Source organism: Papaver somniferum, chromosome 1, assembly GCF_003573695.1.
Source record: "Papaver somniferum cultivar HN1 chromosome 1, ASM357369v1, whole genome shotgun sequence".
Taxonomy (NCBI): Eukaryota; Viridiplantae; Streptophyta; class Magnoliopsida; order Ranunculales; family Papaveraceae; genus Papaver; species Papaver somniferum.
Genome location: NC_039358.1, coordinates 84,111,104 through 84,122,509, shown reverse-complemented (window position 1 = coordinate 84,122,509; position 11,406 = coordinate 84,111,104).

The following is an 11,406-nucleotide window of genomic DNA, read 5'->3' as shown; positions in this document are numbered from 1 at the left end:
CTCCCATCATCACTAACCGTCCATGTCTTCCTGACACGTTCTTGTGATGACACTTCTCCCATCATCACTAACCGTCCATGTCTTCCTGACACGTTCTTGTGATGGCGCGTTGCACGCTGTAAACCGCCAGTCCAATACCTCAGTATGTATCCCCCAGTTTGTGACATGCTTGATGTCTCAAATGTGTGGATGTGGGACCCACAGAAAGTAGCATGTGATGCTAGATTAAATAACTAAGTTATTTAGTAAGTCGGTATTTATGAAATATCGTGTGTATTCTATGCAGGTAGTGCATCGAATATATTCAGCATGTATGAAGCATCGCTGTTTTAGGGATTAACGGAGTAAGTCACGAATTTAAGCGTCTTAAAATATCATCACGTCCAACCATCTTCGAGTGATCGTTTGGAGGCTATACATGCAAGCCTTGATTTGGCCGATCACCCCATGAAGAAGAGTGGTGGACGGTGATCGTGGTGATGCCTCACTGGTTTCCTAACTCCTGTCTTAGGCTGTCCGTCCAAGCTGGCGAAGTTGGAAGGACGAGCTAACTTGCGACCCACATCTGCGACCGTCAGATTAGGGTTTAGGAGGTGCGCAAGTACCTTCTTTCAGCTTGGTCGAATCCATGCATGGGAGATGTTTTTGGCAAGACCGACCGGGCATACGTGTAGACGGCATGCCGGTGTACACGTTCGTACCTCACTGTCCCATGGAAATGTGATCTAAGCCACTCGATTTGTCCGGCAAAGTTGAGTGGTCGAGATCGGTTTGCAATTGGAACCGCGCGACCATGCCAGTTTGGGCGCACGAATCGAGGCATCTAGACATAGTCGTCCTTGGCCGATCGGTCACGCATGTAGACGGGATCACGACGATTGTGTTGACATGCTTGGGTCCCTTTGAGTCTACATATACACCCTCCATCTATGCCTGCGAAGATGGATGGTCGCGACTGGTTTGCGACACATGTGATATGCCGCAAACCCTAATTAGGGTTTCATGTCCACGCTACTTTGGTTGGACGAATTGGCAAGCTACGCTCCTCTTTTGGGGAGGCCGACCATGTGGGGCCCACATTGGGCCGGTGGTGAACATGTCAATACCTGCATGACGGCTATGGGTCTAATCTAAGCCATCCAAACATGCTGGTGAGGTTGGATGGTCGTGATCAATTTAAGACCTTTAGTGGAATTTCCTGCGACCCTTAAAGCATCACGTCGGCCGAACTTTGGGCGAGTGTTTGGTTCTCCCTAGCTAGGTCGTGAGGTGGTCGAATATGCAGGCGTGAAGGGGGACCGCCGGTGTGCAAGACAACGCTTGTCCAACCGTCCATGGGACGATGTATGCCGTCCAACCATGCCGGTGAAGTTGGACGGCCGCGATCTGTTTGAGATCGACATTGGTAGTATTGTGCGTACATGTTTTCCAAGCTACTCCATACCAGCCCAAACATCCTACTCTAGGATGGTGTTCGGTGGTTGTTTGGGAGGAGTGGTATGTATTCGACCGACCAGGGCATAAACGGGCCCGCTGGTGGTCATTAAGATGGTAGCCTGCTCCTGCTGAGGATCGTCTAGGATGGTTAAATCATGCGGCCAACTTGCGTGGTCGTGATTGTTTCTGAGACTGTCAGTCCATATTCAAATATGCTCAATCGGTCTAGTATAACACACCGAGAGATGTGGCATGTACGGGTATTTCGTGCATGCCTCACTATTAACACTTGGAGATTCGTGTTACGCTGCTGAGAGCAACACTCAGTCGTCATGCCGCACTAATAATGAGAGTTATGCGGGAACAACACAGGAAATACAAGGCTAGTCATGCATTAATTAATAATGTTGTAAATTCACAGGGTATATGGGATTGTTGCTACATGCTCCAACCTGGATGACTTTTGTGTATTTAATTCACAGAATACTGGGATTGTTGCCACATGCTCCATTCTTCTTGAATTAGTAAAGTGAAGAAGTATTCATTACTTATCAGTGGCTTTATCCTTTGCAGGATGTCAGCGCATAAATTTGGTTTTACAATTTTAGCCCTGAACTAAAATCCACCATCAACACATACATACACATTTGCTATTTCGAGCCGAGTTTACTCGCCTATATTTTTATCGAAATACATGTTGGTAAGATTTTGCTTTAACCATCTTCATCTTTACCCGTGACGAAAGTCATGATGACGTTTCAATCTTGAAAATAGCTTTGATGACGATAGTCGATTCTTTATGTCTAACGATTGTTAAGACATTATAGAAGAATGTTTCAATGATTGAAATGTAGAGTTGAGAATATGTAACCACCTATGGATATAAGCATATAGTGTGTTCGCACATTAGTGTATAAATCCATGTGCCGGAAACCAAGTGCGTGCATATGTGTGCATGCGGTATTGATGAAGGAGACAGTTTGGGTACGCGTAGGCGTACTAGCGGAAATTCACATCCGTGAAATTCTGCTGAGTTTGAAGTTTACGAACTCAAAAACCAGTCACCTTAGGTATGCGTACCCATACGCGTACTGGCGGAGCTTTTTCACCCGAAAAAGTCTGCTGAGTTTTGAAACTAAAACCAACTCAAAATCCGGTAGCTAAGGTACGCATACCCGTACGCGTACCCAAGCTAGTTATTTCTCAAATCGGTAGTTCATGGAATTAAAACAATAAATTATAAGGAATGAAATCTTTACAAACTGTGGGTATATTGTTCATGAATTGATTCAAATGAATCAAACCGATTTTGTTTCAATTATGTCTATGTATAAAGACCTAAGCAATTGAAAAACTCTTGAACTAGTTTTTATAAGTCATTTGAACTAGTTATGAGAAAGATGAATACGGTTAATATGAAAGCACTCATATGGCTAACAATTGGTCAACCATTTGTGAACCAACCAATGTACACGTTTAGGTACAGTTACTCAAACCTAAATAAATACATTTCATTTGTCTGTGACAAGCTAAGTTTCGATCTAACGGTTGAAAGATATTATCTTGTATAAATCAGGTTTTTCATCTAACGATGATTATTGAATGCTTTGTTACCAAGGTAACTTAGATTGCAAGCCCTGATTTGAAAACTATATAAGGAGACGTCTAGCAACTGTGCAAAACCAATCGCCACACCTCCTGTGTGATACTATTTGGTTTGCTAGAGTCGATTCTCCTTAATCGTAGGTTTCTTCTCGAGACCCTGTCGATTAACGACTGAAAGACTTCATTGGGATTGTGAAGCCAGACGAAACTACTTTTCTTGTAGTTGAGCGATCTGATCTTGCCATTTTCTATCGTACGAGTTCAATTGAATAATTAACTTGAGATTATATCTCCGATAGGGAAAGATAAAAAGAAATCACAAACATCTTCGTCTCATCGTTTGTGATTCCGCAATATCTAGTTTCGCTACCATACGTTTTAGATTATTGTGAGGTGATTGATAATACTAGGTTGTTCTTCGGGAATATAAGTCTGGTTTATCAATTGGTTCTTGTTCACCTTGATTTTTATCAAAAGACAGAACAAAACTTTTAGGTTTATTGTGGGAGACAGATTTTTCTATCCTTGTAGACTTTTCTGTGTGATACATATTTGTTGATTAAAGTCTTCGACTTTGGATCGTAACAACTCTTGGTTGTGGGTGAGATCAGCTAAGGGAATCAAGTGCGTAGTATCCTGATGGGATCAGAGACGTAAGGAGCGCAACTGTACCTTGAATCAGTGTGAGATTTATTAGGGTTCAACTACAGTCCAGACCGAAGTTAGTTTGTAGTAGGCTAGTGTCTGTAGCGGCTTAATACAATGTGGTGTTCAATCCGGATTAGGTACCGGGGTTTTTATGCATTTTCGGTTTCCTCGTTAACAAAATTTCTATTGTCTGTGTTATTTCTATTCCGCATTATATTTTGTTATATAATTGAAATATCACAGGTTGTGCGTTTGTATCGATCAATTGTGAAATCCAACCTTTGGTTGTTGATTGGATATTGATTGATCCTTGGATATTTGTCTTTGGTACCATCCAAGTTTATCTCTCTTGTATTTAGTCGAGACTCGCAGATTGCTTGAGTAAGATTTAAATCAAGAGATAGAGATATTAACTCCTTGATATAGTTTTTATTAAGATTGAGTCTGACTGTCTAGTTGATTCTCTTAAAAGTATATTAGAGTTAGTCCATACAGATTGCTAATCGAAATATTGGGTGAGGTTTTTAGACCCCCGTTTTTTCATTGGGAACTAGGCCCAATTCCAATGAAGAAATACCCATGAGGTAAAAAAACACAAATGAGGGATTAACGAATAAGGAAGAGGTTATATTAAGGAATGGCATTAAAAGTAATTAAGGAGGTTTAGGACATGTGTCATGATGACATAAAATGAGGGACTTTTGGGAAAGTCTATATAAAGAAGGACAAGGTACAATGGAAAGGAAACTCTCTCTCTTACTATTCCTAGAAAAGTGAGGTCATTTGGTGTAGCTAGGACGGGTAGGACCAGAACTGAATTCACCCCTCAACACTCTCCAAAGCACAAAAATGCTTAAAGAAGGAGTTCGAGATGAAAGATCTCGGTAAAACAAAGTTTTGTCTTTGTCTACAACTTGAGCATTATGAGGGCGGTATCCTTGTCCATCAGTCTGCATATACAGAGAAACTTCTCAAACGCTTTAATATGAATAAATCGTATCCGCTTAGCACTCCAATGGTTGTGCTCTTGATCCCCAAAAGAGATCCATTTCGTCATAAAGAGGAAAACGAAACACTCCTTGGTCAAGAAGTGCCATATTTGAGTGCCATTGGTGGGTTCTTGTATTTAGCTCAGTATACTAGACCACACATTTCTTTTGCAGTGAATCTCTTAGTCAGGCGTAGTTCTACGCCAACAAAGAGACATTGGGCTGGAGTAAAACACATTTTACGTTACCTGCGCGGCTGTACGGACATGAAATTGTTCTACTTGAAAGATTCAGAGAACTGCTCGAAGATTAAGGGATACACAGATGTTGGTTATCTTTCAGACCCCCACAAAGCAATCTCTCATACAGGTATGTCTTTACAAGCGGCGACACGGCATTTTCATGGCTGTCTTGTAAGCAGAGCATGTCAGGTACCTCCTCTAATCACTCTGAAATAATTGCTCTGCATGGAGCAAGTAGAGAATGTGTGTGGATGCGATCATTAGTCGAGCATATCAGAATATCTTGTGGTCTACCGTCCATTACCAGTACACCAACAATAATTTGCGAAGACAACTCAGCTTGCATAACGTAAATTAAAGAAGGCTACATCAAAGGTGATAGGATAAAGCATATTTTTCCAAAGTTATTTTACGCTCACCACTGATGAGTGCCTAATATTGTATATATTTATCCCTTTTTGTTGGCATTTAACTCATCTTTTGTGCATTAATTCTACATTTTATCCCATATTCTGTATTTTCATTGTTTTCAAGAATAAATATTTTTATTAATTAATTTTGCATTTTTAGGTAATAAATAAAGTCTGGATGACTTGCGGAGCAAAAAGAGCAGAAAAGTAGTGAAAAGCCGGGAGAAATCACGCAAGGAAGCCGCGAAGAATGGTGCGCACAACCTCATTTTCTACACACAAAAACGCCTCCGTTCTCAGCCATCAGATTAGTTCTCATAAGCATCCGACGGTCGCTCCTTCATAGAGCATCAAAATCTGAAGTCTCTGCCAAGCACCACAGCGCTGAAATTCCAAGCCTTCAGATTAGATGGTAGTTGAATCCAACGGTTGCTCCCTTGCTGTTCATCAAAGTTTGATATCCCCGCCTTACACTACAGCACCTAACCTAATCTAGCACCGTTCGTTTAGTTGTATCCATTCATCCGACGGTCGCTCCTCGATTGCCTCCGCATCACCGTCCGATCTACCTACCAGCTCCACATCTCACGGCTTAGTCTCGCTGAACATCAAAAATCGATGCACTCGCCTCACACCCAAGTGCCGAACACCCTAGACCTCAAACAAACGCACCCTTCCCCTCTCCTCCATCACTTCTCCACAGCAGAGCCTTCCCCTTCCACCAGCTCCGCCACCTGCTCCACCAACCCTGACACCACCATACCACCTCCGTCATCATCCTACACGTGATTGAAAGCTTCCCCCATCATTCTAGCCCTTTATCCCATCAACTTATTACCTAACCTAAACCCTAGGTTATGGGTTGATGGATTAACGTGTGCTAGAGAAGCAATTGATGCATGGAGGTGATACAGGAGAACAAGTGGAAGCATGGGTCGAAGATGGAATGGTCTCATCACATCAAATCAGGTTACAAAATCGATCCCTAGGTCACTGTTGAAAATTAGGGTTTCGAAAATTAGGGTTCTGTTTACATTTTTTGTATAAATATAAGAGATGGGTATGGTGTAGAAGCGGTTCTTGGACTAGCCAAGTTACCAATTAGGTTTAATTTCAATTTTTAGTTTAATTCCAATCTTTATTTTTACTGTTCAATTTTAGGGTTTTTATAATTTAATGTTCTTATTTTTAATTCTGTTTTGATACTAATGTTTAATTTTTGTATGATAATTTCCTGTTTTGATGTTTAATTTCAATGTGTGTGCTGTTTCATGTTTTGATTTAATCTTTCACTGTTTTGTGAGTCTCTGTTAGTGTTAGTATCCTGTTTAGGTTCAGTCCCCTGTTAATGATAATTCTGTGAATGTATCTGTTGCCTCAACTCACTGTGAAATAATGGAATGTTAGATTAAAACTTTGATGCATTGTGTTGATGGAGTAGTGGGGAGAAACTAGTGCTCACTAGTGACAATGAGCAAGCTAGTTCTCTTCCCACTCTAGAAGAGTGCCTTAGTTCTGCTTCATTTCAGTTTCACTATCATCCTTGCCCTTGGCCTTAGGCCTTGGTTCAATTTGCTTTGTTCCTTGTTTTTGCCCTGTGCAGTCTTAATTGCTTATGCTGCTACTGTTTTCTGCTGCTTGCTGCATTCTGTTGCTTGTGCATTCATCTTGCACTGTTTTCTGTTGCTTGCTGATTGCACTGTTTTCTGCTTCTTATTGCTTGTGCATTCTGTTGCTGCCTTCCTTTCTCTTGTTGCTGCATTGCACTGCTGCATTGCATTGCCTTCCTTTCTGCTACACTACTGTAGCTGCTGCAACTGCTGTGCAGCACTTGTGCAGCTGTCTAGTCTTTCCATTGCTTGTGCAGCTGTCTAGTTTTCTTTTGCTGTTTAGTTTTTCCATTGCTTTTGCCCTGTTGTTGCTTCCCTACCTTGCTACTCAGTGTTTGTGCAGCTGCTTTCTTTGCACTGCTGCTGCTGTTGCTGCTGTTTTCTCCAGTTTGCTGCTGCAGTACTGCTGCTTTCTTTCTTTCCTGCCTTGCAAACTGCTAGTGCTGCTGTGCACTTGCCTCTGCCCTGCAGTACTGCTGCTGCTGGTGCCTTCTCTGTGTTGCCTCTGCCAAGCTGCTGCTGCTGCTGTTGCTGCTGTCAAGCTGCTGCTGCTGTCAAGTTGCCTCTGCTGTTGTTGCTGCCAAGCCTGCAGCCAAGCAAAAGCCCATCAGTCCAGTTCAAAGCTCAAGTTCAGTTCCTCAAAGGCCCAAAGGCCTAGTTAAACCAAGCCCAGTTTCTAAGACCAAAAGCCCATTGTAAATTGTTGAAAGACCACAGGCCCAGCTCAAACAAAAGCCCAATTCAGTCAACTGTGGGCTTAATCAAAAGCCTAAGTTTAAGGCCAAAGCCCATTTACACTTCAAAGATAACTGAGCCCAAGCTCAGTTCATTTTATTGTTATCAAACCCATTAGTACTCAAAGCCCAATTTAAGCCAAAAGGCTTCATAGCCCAATAGCAATTTAGGAACCCAAATAGTTAGAAACACTCCAAAACACACCCGATCTCTGTGGATCGACCCGTACTTGCACGAGCTACAACCGACGACCGTGCACTTGCGGTATTACTGTAGGCCCCCGTTTTTATTGCGCTTAATTTTATACATATCTCCGGGCCCACCAAGTTTTTGGCCGGGGATAATTTTTAGGACCTTTTAGAAGCCTATCAAGTTTTTGGCGCCGCTGCCGGGGATTGGTGCTGTGTTTTATCTGTGTTTTTCTTAGTTTTTTTTTGTATTTCATTTCATAGCATTTGCATCTGCATCTGCTTCACTTCATTTGCTGTTGGACCTGCTGTTCTGAACCTGTTTTTCCTCCGCTGGGACGCCACCAAGGAAAAGAACCAAAACCCAACTGGGTTTTTGCAACAATATCAGAGCAGCTGGGCTGTGCTAAAAAGGTAAGCCTAAACCCATTCCATTGAGAGAACCCAACCTGTGGGCTTCCAAATTTCTTTAATTGTGGGCTTGTAATAATTAACCCAATTTTTGGGGCTTTTTATTTTTCTATTTTGGGTTTGTAATAATTTATTTTTGGGCTTGTTGTTTAATTTGTGGGCTTGTATTTATTTTGTGTGGGCTTGTTTAAATTCTTCCATTGGACTTGTATTTTGGACTCTGGGTTTAAACCCAGCTGAGCTTGTAACCGATTGTGGGCTTGCTTCCACTCAAGAGTGAACCTCGAAACCAAAGTTTTAAAACAAACGTCGGGCCTTAACCAACTGGGCCAAATTAAACTTCCAAAATTAAAACTTAGTGTTTCGTGGGCCGCAGCCTTCCTTTCATTCCATTAGAGGACAAACAGTGGGCTTGCTCCCATTTCAAAAACCAAATTTTTATTTTCTTTTTTTTATTATTTAAAAAAAAAAAAAATAAATAAATAAATAAAAAATTTACTTTTGCTCCCAATTTTAAACTAAATTTCTTTTATATCCCACCAAAACCAAAATTTTCCCAAAAATCCAAACCCATTTAAAAACCAAATAGTGGGCTTTGTGTCATTTCAAAATGGACCAACCTCATGCTCTCCATGAATACATGTATCCGTCAATAAAAATTCCATTATCATGTATTGTATTACCTCAAACCAATAACCCTTTTAAAATAAATGCAAGCATGATACAAATACTTCCTATATTTCGAGGGTTCGATTCTGAGAACCCCTATACTCATGTAAGAGAGTTTGAACAAATTTGTCGGACTATGCAACCTGATCATATGTCCGAAGACTCTCTGAAATTGCGTTTGTTTACATTTTCTTTAAAGGAAAGGGCCAAAACATGGTTTTACGGTTCGAGACCACAATCAATCACCACTTGGGAACAACTCACTAATCAATTTTTCCAAAAATTCTTTCCACATCATAGGACCATCGCTATTCGTCAAAATATCAATTGTTTTGTCCAATTGGATGAGGAAACTGTTTTTCACTATTTTGAACGTTTTAATGATTTGTTGAGTGAATGTCCGCACCATGGAATTGGGAAGTGGAGACTTGTCGTCATCCTCTATGAGGGACTAGACTTTAAATCTCGAACCATGGTTGAATCTATGTGTAATGGTGAGTTTATTGATAAATCTGTGGATGATGCATGGAATTTTTTAGCCGAGATTGCAGAGAAAACCCATCAATGGGAATCCGTTAGGGAAACAGGAACAACACCACATGATATGAGTCATCCCCATGAATTAGAGTTTTATTCTTGTAATAGCTCCGACCTTAGGATTGAAAATTATCCTATATTGCAAAATGCCTATCATGATGATGATGATGATTATGATGTTATGTTAGAAGAACATGTCTATACTGAAAATGTTATGGAACCTTTGGGTTCAAATACATTAGGCTTCTCTGCCCCGACCTTAATGCATGATATTTCTTCTAGTAGTCCATGTGATGTTTCCCCTGCTGTGTCGATACACGAGAATAAATCTGTTGATGATGTTGATAATTCTGATTGTAATCTTGCCAATTTGATTGATGATTGTGAGCATGATGTGACATGTGTAGATGAGTTAGAAGATTTTGATTTGATTGATAATGATATGCCTATTCTTCTACCTAAGTCACAATCTGATGGCCTTCCACCCAACCTAGATTTGGTTTGTACCAATATTGTAAAACCAATTTTTCTGAAAATTCCTAACCTAGGTTTGGAACTGTGTGCTTCCCAAGTCCTTTTGGACTATTTTGCTTCAAAATATAACACTTTTAAAGAGCCACAGTTGGAAATTGCATGTTTGCCCATCCCGAAAACAGTCCATTATGAGTTAGACCTTTTGAATCCTGAACACTTAAAATTAAAAGATTTTGTGCTTAAAAGTAAACCTGTTGAAAAATTTTGGTTTAGGGATGATTCATTCGGTTTTTCACTCTCCCTCCCATTTAAGTCCAATTTTAGTGTTTTGAAACTTTCTATGTCTCTACACTTTTTCTTTTGGGTTGATCCTCAACTCTTTAGATTGTTAGTGTATGGTGAATTTTTTGTATATAATCAAGTAGATAAATTTTAAAAACTTTTGTTCCTTTTGTATATATTTTGCTAATCCAATATGATCTCGGCTGAAATATGTTGGATTTTTGCCTTGAATAACGGAGTTTTAATTCTGCTTTCGCCGAAATCGGGTATTCTCTCTCCTTTTACTCTACTCAGCATGTCCCTTTCCATATGTTGCATTTTAATTCTTTCCATATTTTGAAACATTGAGGACAATGTTTAGTTTAGGTTTGGGGGTATAGAGTAGATACCACGATAATTTGCCATAATTTGAAAAACGAACTCCTTCTTCTTTTTGAAAAAATTGAAAAATTCCAAAAAAATTAAAAAATCAAAATTCAAAAAACAATTAAAAAAATGAAAAAATCATAAAAATGGAGCTCATTTACCTTGAAATGTTGACTCTTGTGCAAATATGTATTTTTATTAGGAGTCTTAGTCTAGATATTTAGGCACCCTGATTCTAGCACAATTCACATAGTGATAAGAAATTTGCACGCGCACGATCTACCAATACATGTATGGCCTAGATCTTCAAGGTGTTTGATAGGAAGTTACGATTGCCAATCACTTTAGAATACTGAACGAAACTTGACTAGCTTGTTCTTTGGTTGGTTGGGATAGAAGGTGGAGGTTACATTAAGAAAGACAACCATCGAATTTAACTGGGTGCATCAAAAAGGGCTACCTCTTGCAAAGTGTCATGTAATCTTTTGTTTCCTTTGTATATATCAAAAGTGTTTCCTTGTTCAAAAAAAAAAAAAAAAAAAACGATGTATATATTCAGAAAAAAATATATATATATATATATATATCAGAAAAATACCAAAAAAATCAAGTATTGTTCAATTCCATCCTCTCTTGTTCCAAAAATAAAAAGAGAATTGTCAATGTAAATAAGAGTCATGTAATTTGTCATCTTTTGTTGTTTTTTGTAATAAGCAAGGAGGGTGTATGCCATTGATGTACAACGCGAGTAATTGTGAAATACCTCCAACTCATTCACAATTCTCGTAAAGTCCGGACAGCTA